General features: G+C 39.8%; 1 long non-coding RNA gene across 1 annotated transcript in view; it reads right to left on the bottom strand.

The window, feature by feature from the left end:
• Positions 1 to 12,269, bottom strand: part of LOC135284366 (uncharacterized) — a 97,354-nt gene extending 85,085 nt beyond the window's left edge. Inside the window, exons 1-2 of the long non-coding RNA XR_010349775.1 lie at positions 11,992 to 12,269; positions 11,783 to 11,862 (exon numbers count right to left, since the gene is read on the bottom strand). This is a non-coding gene — a long non-coding RNA (uncharacterized LOC135284366). The remainder of the gene's footprint in view (positions 1 to 11,782; positions 11,863 to 11,991) is intronic.
• Between the last annotated feature and the right edge of the window lie 3,959 nt (positions 12,270 to 16,228).

Genomic DNA, 16,228 nt, shown 5'->3' with positions numbered 1-16,228 from the left:
ACACAGCACTTTTCTGAATGTTGGCCTAAAATAGCAGTAATTGTCAGAGATTTCTCTTCGCCAGGTTTCCACTGGTTGTAGCCAGTACATTTTTAAGGTGAATGGCTATAAGCCCATTTCTTCTATGCAACCATATGGAAGAATCAGAATTATAGAGAGAGCAGCAAAAACTATTGGTTTTTATGGTTTTCAGGGTCTTTCAGACCTAAATGATACTGGTTCTAAAAAGAAGGATTAAAGACACCAAACATTTTTGATAGAATGAGTGGCTGTAGACTTAATGAATCCTCAGTCTTGGAAAACCTACTAAAAATTGTTGTGACAGAAGACCGAAAAATCAATTATAAATAGAATGGAAAAGGTGAATAGGAAATAAAGAATTACTTATCACTGTTCCCCCTAGTAGAAGATGGAGAAGAAGGACATTAGCTGCTTATAATAGGTCATAAATTCAAAACAAACATGAGCAGGTACTAGTTGGTTTGTTTTCTTTGGGTTTTTTTGGTTTTTTTTTTTTTGTTTTTGTTTTTGTTTTGTTTTTGTTTTTTTTTTTCCACAGCTAGCTGTTAAACTGTGAAACCTCCTGCCACAGGAGAGAGCCTGTGGTCTATGCAAGGTCAAAACACAGCTGGACATACGCCTGGAAGAATTGAAAAGATGCTGGTGGCCCAGGCAGTCTTGCTGTTGCCAGCCACTGGCAATGGGACTCCGTGCCAGGGATGTATCACTGCATTCCTGCTCTGTTCAGACACTCTTCCAAAAGTGACCACTTCTGTTGGAGGCAGAATATTTAGGTACATGGATAATTTTGCTGCTTGATGTGGTACAGCTATTCTTTCTCATAATATGTACATGCATACATATGAAAACCACCAGAAACATTGATGGAAACTTCCTAATCTCATCAAAAGATTATATTTGGCATTTTTGTAGCCCTCTTTTCTGTTTGCCTAAGTGTCTGCTCAAAGCCATCATTTATTTCTCCAACAGACTTTACAAGTGTCTCAATGTTTTAATATCTCTTTGTGCAAAACTTTTGCCCTTTTCTTTATGAATAGGTCATTAATGTTTACAAAAAGCTGGAAAAGGCTTCTTTTCAAGGGTCAGATCTGCCCACTTTTTCATTTCTGAGGTGCAAAGCTGTGACTGGTCTATTGTGGAAAACAGCTTGCAAAGGCTTTGAAAATGCAAATGAAATAGAGTAAATCTGTGCCTTTTTTTGTTGATAAGGGTAGAGGAACAATATAAATTTGCAATTTTAAAAATTAAAAGGATTATTTGATAATTTTATGGCCAGGGCAGCTTCCAGAGGGAAATGGAGCCAAAGGAGAAATTTTAAAACATAATATAACTAAATCAAGGAAACAAAAAAGTTCCTTTTCAGTTACACAGAAGCCTTGTTGAAAGAGAAATACTTGTGGGACATGAGGAATGAAAAAAGTCAGCATGCAACTGCCCAGGCTTGCCCAATTTGTAGCTCCCACCTCATGGCAATTACTGAGAGTGTTGTAAAAGAGCTTCTTTGTCTCTGGAGAAAGTATTGCTTTCAAAGACAAGAAAAATCCACAAGCAACCTCTCACTTTGACACACAGGTCATGACATTAAAAGAATAATGTGAAGAATCACAAACCACCGGTTTCAGTTAGGAAAGCAAATGGCTTGGTAGGAGGGAGGGAGAGATATTTATGTTATGATCTGCTAACTTTCTGTTTATATGTATCTAGTTCTTTCCTAAAAAAAAAAATTTCCCCAAAATAGGCATCTAGAAAAGTCCTTCAGAACAACCCCAAAGAAGTAAAATTAACTTTGTGAGCAGTGTAATCAGTTTCAAAGGGAGAGGCTGGGACAATATAACTTCTAAAAAGGTGTGGGGTTATTTTGCCATCTCGTTGCAACATTTTGGTGCAGAAGGGAGATGCCAGCAGGACAAGTCAGTGCTGCAGAACCCAGACACTGGAATGAGCACATTTCCTGGCGGGTGCTGGGGAAGCTGGAGATGTGCAGAGAGCCTGCCAGGGGAAGGGGCAGAGGCAGGAGGGCACCGTGCCAGCAGAGCTGGCACACGATCCCACCTCTGACACGGGGAGAGCTGACAGTTTTATGGATTTCATCATTTTGCCAGAATCAACTCTAGCAACTGGTTTTGCTTGAAACACTGAGAAAATTGTGGTTCTGGCAAGACAAAAGAGTGTAGTATTTCCTTGTAGCAGAGCAAAGGGGTGGCAAACTTACCAAGATGGGCACATCCTTTAAGAAAACTTTCTGAGCTACATCCCTTCCCTCTGCTGACCCTGGAGATGGCAGCAATAATACCAGGGTTGTTTCCTCTATTCCCAGTTTACTACACTGCAATTAGAGAACACTGCTGAAAAGTGATGATCAGCAGCAACTTCACTCTGAAAGGAACTGAAGGAAGCAGAAGTGAAGCCTTTAATCCAGTAAGGCCCTCTATGCAAACCAGAAGTGATTTTTTTTTTTTTTTTTTTTTTTTTTTACGGGAAAGGGGAACCTGGCTTTTTCAAAGTCCATGAATAAGTGAATTTCTCTGTTTGGCTTGTGAACCGTGTCTGAGACTCACACTCATGAGTAAATGCACAGGTGTGGATCTACAGTTATGGCTAAAACACATCCTCAGAGGCACTTCTCTCTGGAACTCCCCTCTTACATGGGAACCCTGGCTCCAAGTGACTGCAGCATAAAAAAGACATGAAGACATCTTAGGAGTGACGACCAAATGGGTATTTCCAGAGCAGAAACCCCAAATGCAGCCAGCTTGCAAAAGTTTGGTAAACTCTCAAGTTCTGTCAGAAAAAGCAGAAGGGGTGAAGTTGACTAAAGAGGACTAGAGGAAACAGTTGAAAAGCAGCTGTTCTGAGATATTTGGGAACAGCAGTAGCATATGACATTGACATAATGCAAAGATTTTCTTATTGTTGTTGTTGCTGCTACTATTATGATTTGTAGGAATTAAATTCTCCTCCTGGCAGGTAGCCTGTGAAAAAAGACAATGAAACCACTTTGTCCTGCTCCTGACCCCTTTGAAAGACACGATCAGAGAGCTCCATCCTGCAGACCAAACTCACCATATGCAGTTAGAGCTCCAAGAGCTGGCTTCAGCCAACAGATATTTCTCAGTCAGAGTGATTTTCCCAGCTGTGAATCTGAAGCATGAGAAGAAAAAGAAGTGCCATTGTTCTTGGTACCCACTGTAAAGTTAATTAAAAATGCCAACAAGGACTGTCACCTTCTCCAGGCAATCAGCAGAAGACCTCTGAACATTTTAAATTTAATGTCAGGGGAAATTATTTGATTGATGACTTATTAAATGGCTACCTAATTCATATGGCTGCCTGGAATGGAAATTAGGTTCTCTGTTTCAGAAAATGATAACAATAAAAAGTTTGATAAGTAGATATATTTGAAAATTATGGATTCTTCAATCTGAAGATCAATCTGAAATCCAGATTTGATGCCAAACCAGATATCTGCGCATTCCTGGAAGTATTGTAGGAAGGGAAGTGAGGTGGAGTCAGGAAGCCATAGATTACTGAATCTGATTTTTGCAGCAGGAAAGATCTTTCTGAAGTTAATAGGAAATGATATCACAAAAGATCTGGAGATTTTTTTTTTTGTTGTTGGTTTGGGGGATTTTGTCTTTATTTTAAAGAAGAAAAAGAAGTGGGAAAGAATAAAGGGAACTTGGTTACCATGGCTTCAGAAAAGGGAATGGCTGAGAAATTTCATGTGAATTTTTGAGTGACAAGAAAGGACTCAAAAGGGAAATTGGCATTCTAAAAATAATTCAAACCTCCCAGTAGAATTACCTGGGAGTTCCAGCAGAAAAGAAAGTATGTAGTAAACACAACATTATCTAAGTAAACTATAAAACCCAGAACATTTTTAGAGCAGAGCGAGATTTCCAGCCTTCAATCAGAGACCAAACCTTGCTCACTGAAGATGGAATCTGTGAAGTACCTGAGCCAGTAGACAGGGTCCCTCATGCACAGCTCAGATGCTGTTACAAGCAGGCAAAAGTAAAATATAAAATATTGCTATAAATTTCCATTGAATAAAAAAAGAATCAGTCCCAGATTTTTTGCTAACCCATAGTAAAGGCCATCTCCCTGTCATAGTGACATACTTCTAAGGAAAGCCAGATGGTATCATTCAGCTGTTTCCCACTTCTTCCTCATAGTAGATTAATAAATAGAAATACAATAATGATTTTAGAGAATTAAAGAGACTTCCAGCTGGAAACTCTAAACACATTCAGCTAAAAGCTGATTTGTTTGTTAGTTTTATGAGTACAGCAGTATGGCCTGGCCATACTATCAAGACCTAATTTCTCTCCATGCTCATCTTTATCTTTGCTTATCACCATTTTTCAGCATTTCTGGTTTACCATATGTCTTGCAGTGTTGGATGCTTGCTCCCCAGATTAATCTGAAAATACAGGTGACAAACTGCATTCAGCTTCCCCAGGGATGTGGTGAAGTGCTCACTCCTTGAGCTTTTCAAGTTATGGGTGTGCAGGCTGCTACATAATCTCCTCTAGGCTCCCTTTCTCACAACAGCTTGGACCAGATTGTCCTTCAAAGTCCCTTCCAACCTGGGCTGTTGCTATGATAACAACCACTGGAAACTGGAAGTAGTATCTTGCAGAAAAGGCCTACAAGGACAATTAAAAAAAATGTTTATTCTTTCTGTTGTGTAAAGAAAAATATCCAGTTTTGTTATGCTATCTCTGGTAGCTCGTGTATTTCATCCATTTGTCTTCAATGTTGCTGCACATTATTTATTGTTACCTGCTGGGAGTGTGTCTCCATCACAGTTGTAGTCAGGGTTATAGGTGCCCTCAAAGCAAATTACCCAACAGTTCCCATTTTCTGTGCTTTGGTTCACAGTGGAGCAGTCTGGATGACCTGAACCCCTTTTGGATGGAACTGAATCCTATTCATCCTGTAAATGGGGTGCAACTGAATCATATAAATCAGTGAAAAAGAAGGAAATCAAAGGGAGGTTGACACACCAGGCTGTGAAGCACAGCAGTTCAGCTGAAGCACAGAGTTAACTGCTGCTGCTTAGCCAAAGGGGCCGGCAACATCTGGCAAAGCGATGGGGCAGTAACCCTGACTCATAACATCCAAAATCACTCCAGCACAATTCCCACAGTTTTCTTGTCAGCACCCATAATTCCCTTGTTCTTTGTAAATCAAAATAAATGATCGATGTCAAACATAAACAGAATATTGGAGTCTCTCAGCTGGCTAAAGAAGTGATGTTTGCTGGGGGGAGAGAGTCAGCATGATTTATCCTGCTCTTCGAATGTTCTCTTTAAAGTTGCACCACTGTATTAAATCCTGTTTTCTGAAAATGGAAAACAATGAGAAGAGACTTGCAGGAACACCACCAGCTTCCATCTGTGAACAATTTGATACTTGCTTTCGGCAAATTTCTAAGCATTCCAGTTTTAAATAGACTTTGCACCAGTATTCCCTTTTGCCTGCTTGTCACTGCAATGCTGTAGTGTTGAAATATTCACAGAACTGAGTACAAAATATCACAAATGCACTTGGACTGAAAAGTGGGGTTTTATGTGTGATTTTTATATGTGGTTATGCCCACTGTTCTCCTGCTTGTAAGAAGATTGTTGAAAATACAAAACTCTAACCAAAAAAATCTGGCAAAACCAGGTGGTTTATTGCTTTGAGAACTCAAAGTCAGTAGTCAGAAAAACTTTTCTTGATCTAAGTTACTTGACGAAACATCAGTTGCTCTCAGCTGCAGTGGGGGCTGGATTCAGTCTATAGGTCTGGATTCAGTCTGTCATGATAGAAATAACATTAAAAATACTGTCTTCTCTTGCTTCTTCCTTTCTCATATATAAAGTTTCTTATAATTTTATATATGATGTAAAGGTCCTTCTAATACGCCGTGAGTCCAGTATGGATTTTGGTATCAAAGCTTTGGATATCTTTCTTTGCAACGACAAAAGAAGACACAAATTTCTCTACAGTTTTAAACAAAAATCAAAGGCGAGCAGTTACTCAGAGCAGGAGCTAGAAGTTATTGAATGTGCTTAGATAAAGCATGTCCTTTAACCCTCTGCAACATATTTTCCTATCTTGGACACATCAAGCTCTTTCTGTCTTGTTTCATGAAAGATAAAAGGAAGTTAAATGTTTTGCAACAGCCAAATAATCAACTATTTCTAGTGCAGATATGGATTTTATCCAAAGGGAATACATTTCAGAAGCAAGGCTACACCAGCTGATGATATTCAAACAACAATGAAGCAGCTAAGTCTGCCTCCAACTTGCTAACAAGGCTGTTCTGAGTTATGCTCTGTGCCTTAGCAACTGTCAGATAAATAATCTTGCTCCTTTGTAAGAAAATGAACAGGCTGGTTAACTTTAATCCCCTGCCATCCAAATGTATTTAAACAGTAAAATGATTAGGATAAGAATACACTGCAATATGAGTTGGAAAAGTGCTAAGGCTCCGGAAGCATGCACTATAAATCAAGCATTTAATGATTTAAATCAAAAACTTCAAGCAGCTGTCCCTGGGAAACATCGGGAGAACAGACTGTGCAATGAAGCCTGATGAAAATTAATTTAGTAGGGAAACATTTTTATATCATGGACTTTATGGAAATTATAAAAACAAGGTGCTGAATTGTATAATGTATTTTTATGTTCTTATGCTAAGAATGCTTTTTATAAGCCCTACTTTTATTTAATAAGTAGAGTGCAAACCCCATTTTCTTAGGCAAAAGTTAATTTGGGATTTTTTTTCTAAGCTCGGTGATTAAGTTATGCCTTTCTGTCATCGCCATAGATCTGTGGAAAAGACACCTGCAGGAGCCATGAGCCTATGCAACACCCAGGGCTGTTCTGCAGAACAATCAGCCAGTTTTAGGAAAGGAAGCAGCACTCCACTCTAGCTGAGGAACTGTCCCCTTAAAATTCTTCCTGAGCACCATGGGAGCACAGGCAGTGCAAACCCATGGAGGCAGACACTGCCATCCAAATTCCCTCTCCTGACATCCTGCAGCTCCCTGTGCTGCTCCCTCCATGTCCCAGCACAAACACTGAGCTAGCAGCATGAGGAAGATCAGAGGAATAATCCCTGTTATAAACTCATTCTTTATTTGCCAGTTTAATGTTAACCTGGGTCAGCTTCCTGTGGGGTTGGGGCAGGAACAGGACGAGGCTGGGAGAGCAGCATGGCTGAGTTATAGTGAATTAAAATGCTCATGACACTGCAGCCTTAGTCTGGAAAGTAGAATAACAACAAAACATTTTAAACCGATTTCTAGATCTCTGCATGTATAGTGGTATTACGCACACATTACCCCAAAACCCCCAGAAAAAAGCAGCAAACAATGGGTAAGCATATACTTTCCCACTAGATCTTGGAAGGTTGGTGGTGGTAAGAGGAATCTCCTGCTGACCTGAGTTCATACCTGAGTTCATAGGGGATCTGCCCTATGAATGGTTCTCAGATTGTAGTGCAGCCTGGGGAGGGTGGGGGAGTGCACCACCAAAATCCATCCTGAGACTAAAGTTAGCTTCTCTGGGCCTCTCCACTAGGATTGATAAACCAGTCAACCCTGCTTAAAATGCTTAAAACATACCGTATTTAGGAAAACAAAACCCAAAAAACCAAAATCCACACATTAGAAAGCAGGTACATTACATGTTTCTGAATTTACTGCACATCAGACATTGTCAAACCCACAACAGTTGCACCAGACAATAATTATCTGATAAAGCTCTTCATTTTACTTGGAGAATTAGTATTTAGAAGCAGGTTAATTTAATGACTAAAAATATATATTATGATAAATATCCTAGTAATTTGTGGTTTAACAGCAAATAAGTTTACTTTCCTGTTAGTTTTCTTATAATGGCAGATATTCTGCAGTTTACATTTGTATTGGTGCTCAGGATAATTGTTTTCTTGCATCCATTAAAAAGAGAGGAAAGAAAAGGAAAAAGGAGTGATTGGTTGAAAAGGATGTGATTATGCACATCTGTAACAGGCGGAAGGAAGGAAGGAAGGAAGGAAGGAAGGAAGGAAGGAAGGAAGGAAGGAAGGAAGGAAGGAAGGAAGGAAGGAAGGAAGGAAGGAAGGAAGGAAGGAAGGAAGGAAGGAAGGAAGGAAGGAAGGAAGGAAGGAAGGAAGGAAGGAAGGAAGGAAGGAAGGAAGGAAGGAAGGAAGGAAGGAAGGAAGGAAGGAAGGAAGGAAGGAAGGAAGGAAGGAAGGAAGGAAGGAAGGAAGGAAGGAAGGAAGGAAGGAAGGAAGGAAGGAAGGAAGGAAGGAAGGAAGGAAGGAAGGAAGGAAGGAAGGAAGGGAGTTTAAAGAAGAGGTAAATAGCCCAGTCTGTACATGGATAGGATATTAGTATAGCTATTTTTACTCTGCCTTTACGAAGAGCTTCCAATATAACAAAATGTTGTTGTGTTTAAAACATGTAGAGGTTTTATTCTGTTATATCTGTGTGCATACTCAGAATGGGAGAAATAGGACCTGGGTTCATCCACCTGCAACCCTCACTGACTCCTGGAGCTCAGAGATGTAGGTAGATGCTGACTTCCACACTGAGGAAATAAGTGCTGTAGACATTAATTGAGACTCTAGTTAGAAAGCTCCTGTCTTAAGTGAAAATAGTCCTGCATCACTTTAAACAAATTTCTTAAGCACTGCATGTAAATTAATCTTTGGTGATTGTGTCCTCTTACAGACATATATATACATACATATATATATATATAAAAATATATAAAATCAAGTAATTTCCTTTTTATTAGTACATTTTAAGAGTTCCAATCAAAGGTATTTGCTGTGAATGCTAAAAGCTTTGTAGTTGTGCAAGCAAGAATCATCAAGAATGAGAGGAAAGTGATAAAAGATCCAAAGCCAGGAGAAAACAAAACCTACAGCTTAGGAAACTTTGTTCCAATTAAGCCTTTTTGTTATTCTTCCAAAGCTATAGAAAAGCATAAAGATTATAGCTTTCATAATTTATGTAATACAACTGTTATATCCTAAATGTTATAGAACAATAGCAGAATCTAATTTATGTTAAAAATAATTTAAAGGTTAAATTACAGCCAATAAAGCTCCCTAAGATGTCTGTAACACCAACAGAAAATATTTTACTGACTCATTATTCACAAAAGCATGTATTCTACATTTGTGTGACTCATAGTCATGCTATCAGAGATTCAAGGCCAAAGCTCAAAAACAAAAGTGCATTTTGCTGGTTTTTTGTTTATCTGATATGAACATTTCAAGAATATTTAAAGAAAAAGGAGAAGGTGAAGGGAATTACTGAACTGCAGAGACTAGTATCCCTGCATTTGCCTGGATACACATTGTCAAAGAGCAACATAAATCAAGCAGAAGTAATGGCATCTTTGTTAACATTGCCTTACAAGATTCTACATTTTGATTAAGACCCTGTCAAACTTAAACCTTTCGTTAATTTAAATTTTCTGTGGCACTAATCCAGTAAAGTCCAGGTTGAGCAGTTTTAGGAAAATCTCAGAAAAGAAAAGTGGGCTTTTTTCTGAGCTGGAGGCTGAGGATACAGATGCACAGTCTGCTGTCTTTAGAGGAGTTTCTGTGCGTCAGCTGCAGCTTCATGGCTGGGTGAAGCCAAAGCATTTCACTTCTCTTTTGGGGGATTAAGCACTCCAGCACACTTAAACACCACTACTCTGTAAACACATGATATTGCTAAACACAGCAAATTGTGGCTCCTCAGGCAGGACCTCTTCCATTAATGAGAAATTTGTTGTAACTGTGATATTTTGCAATATAGAAGATGTCTGTGAAAAGGGAGGAATTTTCCTCCATGCCTACTGGGGACAGACTCAAAGTCATGAACTAAAATAATGCAATGGAAGTTTAGGTTAGATGTTAGAAAAAATATTTTCAATAGTAGTGATGGTGGGGCATGGAGCAGGTTCTTCTGGAAGCTGTGGAATCTCATTTACTGGAGGATTGTAGGAAGGGATTACACAAACATTTCCCATGAGTGATTCAGGGCTGGCTGCATCTGCCTGGAGGAGGGTTATGAACTACAAGATCAACCAAAGTCTGTTCCAGTCCTACTTTCCAATTCCATATTAATCTTGATAGAAGTTTCTGCTGAATTTGGTAAAAGTACTTCTATCTCTCTCCTGAGACTGAAATTGACTTTTTGATAGAACTTTGTGCTTCTTAGCACCATTGAAATAGCTATTGGGCACCTTTCTTCCCTCTTGATAGTATTTCAATTACACAGGTTTCTTAAACCTGGAACAGTGAACACCCTGACAGAGCTTAAGGTAATAAAAAAGAGCACTCACAAAAATCTCATTAGAAAAGTCATACAAGCCAAGGACACATTTAGCCATCAGCCTTATAAGTGGTTCACCTGAAAGAACACTGGGTTCTTCAAAGATTTAATAGTTTTGATTTTTTTCGTGATGATATTTTAACTGCTCAGATTCTCAGTGTGTTAGTTGGGATAACTTGGTTGCACATACCAGGTAGATGGACACCTTCTAAAGCACTCTGCCTTACACAGTGGCATGATGCAGACTGATGCAAAGACATGATTTCAAAATGATTTTTCTCAATTAAATCAGAAGTGCAAAGATACTGAAATACCTGCTCTGCCTTGGAACTTGTTTGGTAAGAATTTGTGCTTCAGAGCATGGAACAAGAAGCACCATGTCCTCCCTAGATATTCTGCTGCAAATATTGCGGTGATTGCTGCTCACAGGAGCAAGTGAGGCCTCACAAAGGTGAAAAGAGTGACAGAGTTGCCAGCCAATCTGAAAGAAGAACCCACTGTACTCGGAACCCACTCAGGAAAAGAAAAATCTCTAAAGGAAATTAATGTTTCAGATCTTAAGGATTAAGTATTGTTCACATTATACCCAGCTCACATCAAACACCTTAAAAAATAGGGTAATTCTAAGAAATGCACAGACATTTAGGGCAAATGCTCAGAATTTAGGCCATTTATAGAATTGCACAAAGTTTCATACAAGTGAAGCTATCATCTGATTCTTTAGTCTCCTCTTTCTGAGCAGGTCAGGAATTGGCTTCCTTTCCTCTCCCAGGATCTACGAGAGCACTCTTAGTTCCCCTCTAAGTATCAATAATCCTATTTTAATGATGGAAGGCTAGAGGACAGGAAGAGGAAGAGATCATAACCACATTTCATGTGGCAAATCTGTGGCACACCAAGGAAGGGTAGGGTTAAAGTGAAAAGATTTTTCAATAATAAAATCACTTTCTAAATTATTTTCTCTGTTGTGGTTTGTTTTTTTGTTTTTTTTTTCTTCATATGCTCAGCTCTTTCCAAATTGCTATGCTTCGTTTCCAGTTACAGTTATTGACTAAAACTGTCAGCAATTAGCAACAACACTCATTGCTTGGATTTTATTTCACCTGAAGGGACAGTCGTGTGAGATGCAGTGCATACACCTACAGGGAGAGCTAATTCCTGAGAGCTCTCCTGTGAGAACTTGAATATCTAATTACACAGAAATTATGAAAGATTAATCATCCTGAACAGGGTCCCACAGGTAATCTACAGCAGAGTGAGGAACCCATTAAAGACCCACTGGATCCCCACCCAGCGCTCTCCTCACCAGCCCATTTCTCCATCCACATCTACCTTCTGCTAAGCAAAGCTAAGGATCAATGGACTGACAATAAATTTTTGGCTGCTTGAGATGTTGCAACATAATTCAAATATATGCTATGTGATCTTACCTGGAAGTATCGAGAGTCAGTCTTCATTTTTTAGCAATCTCCACAGGAGGCTTGAAGAAGGAGCAAAGTCTCTGTGTGATCTGTGCAGGTACAAAACAACCTAGAACAATTTGGACTTCAAAGAACCTTAGCCTTTATGGGGAAAAAAAAAAGAAAAAGAAAAAGAAAAAGAGAGAGAGGACAATAACTTTTACTAAACAGTTATTTACCTACTTTTAGAAGGTATGCTCAATCAGCTGTCTACAAAATCTGTCTGGCCACACAAATTTGGTAGCTTGAAGGGCTCAAAGGCAGATCTAAAACCATCATCATGCAGAAGGAAGAGCAAGTGATGTACTGTCAATGAAACTGGAGGGAAGAATTGCATTGCACCCACTTTTGAAGCTCCTCTAAGAGCTGTGCAAGGTGGTGTGAGGAATAAACCTAAACTGTCACATGAATACAAGCAAAGGGAATTTAGGTGGAGTGGTGATGATTCATGTTGCTGCAAAAACTGTCAGTGGGAGACAGCTTTTTCATATTCTGCAGATTGTCTGTAAGATTTTGGGACAGAGGCTGTTAAAAATATAGCAGCATCCAGATCTCACTACCTGCTGTGTAAGGCTTATTTATTAAGAAATCTGAAATAAAAAGAAATTTGTGAAACTGCCTTTTTGCAATCAGTGACTGTTAAGGTAAGACTGGGCCTGTTTCTCTTTTTAGTGTTCCCATGAAATATCATTGAAGGGAGAATGGAAAAATTACCTCAAGAATGAGTTCCAAAGCTCTGGCCAGTTCTGATTCACTCCTTTCCTTTCATTTTTTGCCCTGGATACAGCTTCAAGCATGTGTATTATGATATGAACAGAAATGCTACAGTTCTTATACATGACACTTTTCAATAGCCTTTTTTTTTTTTAAACATACAAACAAAAAGCCAAACCAAAGAATTTCATTTAACTGAAAAGTCAAGTCATCCTTAATAGTCTACATAGAAAATAAAATAGAAATTTAGCTCTGTGAAACTGATAATACTAACTTTTGCTCCATCACAGTCAGGAATGCCATGCTCAGAAGTTAAACTGTGCCTCTCCCAGCCCACAGCTCAGGGAAGGGCACAGATGTGCTCCACTTGCCCTGTGCTGGCAACAACTGGGTGCTGCTGCTGAGGGGAGCAGGGAGGGCTCAGCCCAGGGCTTCTCACTGGGCTACTCTTCCCAGTGCTTTCCATGCACCCATTAAAATAACACTGGGTACATGCAGCTTTATGCACTCTTTATTGACATTGTATCATCCACACAGAAAAGATTCAGTTCCTCACTCACACCAGCTCTCCATCAATATTTTTGGCCTCACATGAATTTCTTTGAGTGACAAAAATGGCTTAGTCAGCTCTGTTTCCTGCTGCTCCTTCATCCCATTGCCAAAGCCTGACTGCTCATCCTTCTTCCCATGGCTCCCTTAGCAGAGCCCATTCAGTCATTTACTTGGCCACTCAGGGAACAAGATCAGGGAACTGATTGGGGTTAAAAAACCAAAAAATACAAAACTTGCTGGCTTGTTTCTTACCCAGATCAATTGCCCAGTGAGTTCACAGCACAGCACACAACACCAGAGCATCTGTGCTGGATCAGAGCACTGGGCCACTTGGTCTGGTGTCCTGCCCCAGCAGCAGAGCAGACAGAGCAGATGTTATCCAAGGAAGGATGTTAGGGCAGGGCAAACATCCAGGAATGCTCTCCCAGCCTCCTGTAAGTTGTGACTTAGGGATGTCTTGAGTGGAAGTTAATGTTTTTGTATTTATGTTATTTATATTGTTATTTAATGTTATTTGTATTGATGAATTTTTATTTCATTTATGTTTCCAATTGTTTTAGGTTTGGTTTTTTGTTGTTTTTTTTTTGTTTGTTTTTAATCAAAGAAAATGTTTGCAACCCATATTGACTGGAATATAGTAGAACTGTATTCCATGCAGTCAATGAAGTGCCTCTTGTTGTTTACCCTGGGAGTAGTACCCAGTAGTTTAATTTTGTGCTCTTTGATTTTCATACTGGAAGAAGCAAAGAACAGCTGTATATTCTGTTTATCTTTCTTGTTTCACTACCTAGTTTATAGATCAGTGTTGTAGCTATCTCATTCAGCTCTTTCCCAACCTCCAGAGGTTTGAAAATACCCTTCAGGGTGTTGCTTCATATCAGTAGACAGCAGAGACAGTAATGTAATGCAGGTATAGATGTGCACAGCCAGGGATCCTGGTAGCTTAAACTGGGAACTGAAGTGGTCATGTAATAAGCCTTTAATTAATAAGAAATGTGCATCTGGATAGACAGTCTTGCCTGGTGAGCATAATTTCTACTTCCTCTACCACTGCTTGCCAATGTCAACCAATGCCTTCAGCAGCTTTCCAGTTTTGTAAGTAAATAAAGAATTCAAATGAATTATTTAATATATTTCCTTTCATTTTCCCATTGCTCAGTCCTCAATTGCCTTCTCTTTAATCTTACCTCATTTGCAAAATGCAAATATTTTTTGAAGACTCTATTGTGGCTGGTTGAAATGTTTACTAAAATTGAATGTTCAGTGTTGCTTTCTGTTGCTCTGAATATAAAATCTCCTCCACCTTTCTTTGTCTTGTTTTCTGTAGATCTCCCAGTACTTCTTGCTTCCCATTTGTTTATATTTCTTAAAAGCCTCAAAGCTGCTCTTTATGATCTAACACGCCCTTTGTCACTCTTTGCCTCTGCTTACAGTGGGATTTAGCCTGCATGTTCTTGCCAAATGTGTTTCTTATACATATTTTCCCATGTCACGGAGTCAGAGTCAAAATTATGCTACTCATTACCTGCTCTCTTAAACACACATCCTCCAATACTGAGGTGCTTGTATTTTCTCAAGTCCTTCACCTGCCAAACTCCACAATCCACGAGAAAGCCAACAATTCCTGCTGCCCAGCCTGCAGCATCCTCAGCTGTGTGTGGGCTGAGCTGAGCCCTGCTTGCCTTCAGCCCCAGCTGCTGCCCAGCCAGGGCCCAGCTCTGCCCCAGGAGCAGCTCCTGGTGCTCAGCAGTCCCTTCACACACCAACCTCACAGACAGCTGCCTTTTTGGGCTGAGTCATTTCCAGAGATCCAGGCAGAATTCAGGCATTCAAGGATTGACTCATTGCATGTCTCACCGGGCTGATATTTACCTGAGCATTGTCTGCGAGGCACCAAACACAGAGCTGTGTTAGGAGCAAGCAAAGTTATAAAGATTCTGCAGCTTCTCAGAGCACTTTTGAGGCCGGGAAAGCAAGGCTGTCCCCCAGAGAAAATGCTTCCAAGTAGGGCTTTTCTGGTGCACAACATCACCAAAGGGTCAGGACTGACATGGATTGATTTGAAATACATCTTCTCTTCCCTGACTGGAAGAAGAAACATAGAAGGTGTTTCTTAAAATGGCCTTTCCTGCACTCTTTAGAGAATCCTTGCCTTATTCAAACTGTTAGTGGGAGAAGGAAGGATGAGAATCTTTCTAAACAATTCTCTGAACAAGCTGATTTCTATTTTGTGCCATTGTGTCAGATGCAAGCAGTATGCAAGCATGGATCACTTATGGAGTATGGCACAGAAATAGTTTCCAGCTTCATGCAGCTGTCCCTGTTCTTAACAGAGTACACCAGATGGTAGAGGAATACACAGAGAGAAATTTTCAATGTGGAAAAAAGGAAAAGATTTTTTCAATTAGTATTTTTTGATAACAATTACTCTCTTCTTCTTCTTCTTCTTTTTTTTTTTTTTAACTTCATTTTGGAATAGTTTGTGGAAACAACCACATGTTGGTGTGCAAATAAAGGTTTTATCACAGTGCATTGGGACAGAGAGCATACAGGCAGAGCATGCAGCCCAGGCTCTCCCAGCTTTAGAAGAGTTTTGAATCTGCTTGCCTTTGAGATGTTTTCTTTTGCAGAACTGCTTTTTACATCTTCCTTGGATTATGTACTGTGATCACATCACATCATCAGTTTAAATTATGATGCATTGTGACACCGAATGAGGCCCAGAAGGGCCCTGAACCAGATCTCACTGGAAGGGGAGCTTCAGTGGCATCTCACTCCATCCCCTTCCCCCACCACCTTGAGCCCACCTTCTTTCTTTATTTATTCTGAAAAGGGGGAAGAGTGCTCTTTTTCTGCATGAAAACAGGGGATCTAAATGCATTTTCCCACACATGCATGGCTACTTCCAATAGGTGGGACAAATACATCCTGTCTTCCTTTCTCCAAGAGTCTGTGTAAACATCTCACAGTCACCTGAGCCACCCACATTCCTTTTGTTGCCCTTAGCTTCTATTAAATGGCCTTTACTGTAGCAGGCAAAATATTTACACTATTTCTTTCTGCCGACTCAATTGCTGCCTTTCTCCTGGTCTGTCCCCAGGACCCGGAGCCTTGCATGACAGCGCTGCCTTCTGCTTCCCTCACTTTGAG

The sequence above is a fragment of the Passer domesticus genome, chromosome 1, assembly GCF_036417665.1.
Source record: "Passer domesticus isolate bPasDom1 chromosome 1, bPasDom1.hap1, whole genome shotgun sequence".
Classification (NCBI taxonomy): domain Eukaryota; kingdom Metazoa; phylum Chordata; class Aves; order Passeriformes; family Passeridae; genus Passer; species Passer domesticus.
The sequence above is the reverse complement of the archived record's forward strand: the minus strand, read 5'-3'. Positions and strand labels throughout refer to the sequence as shown.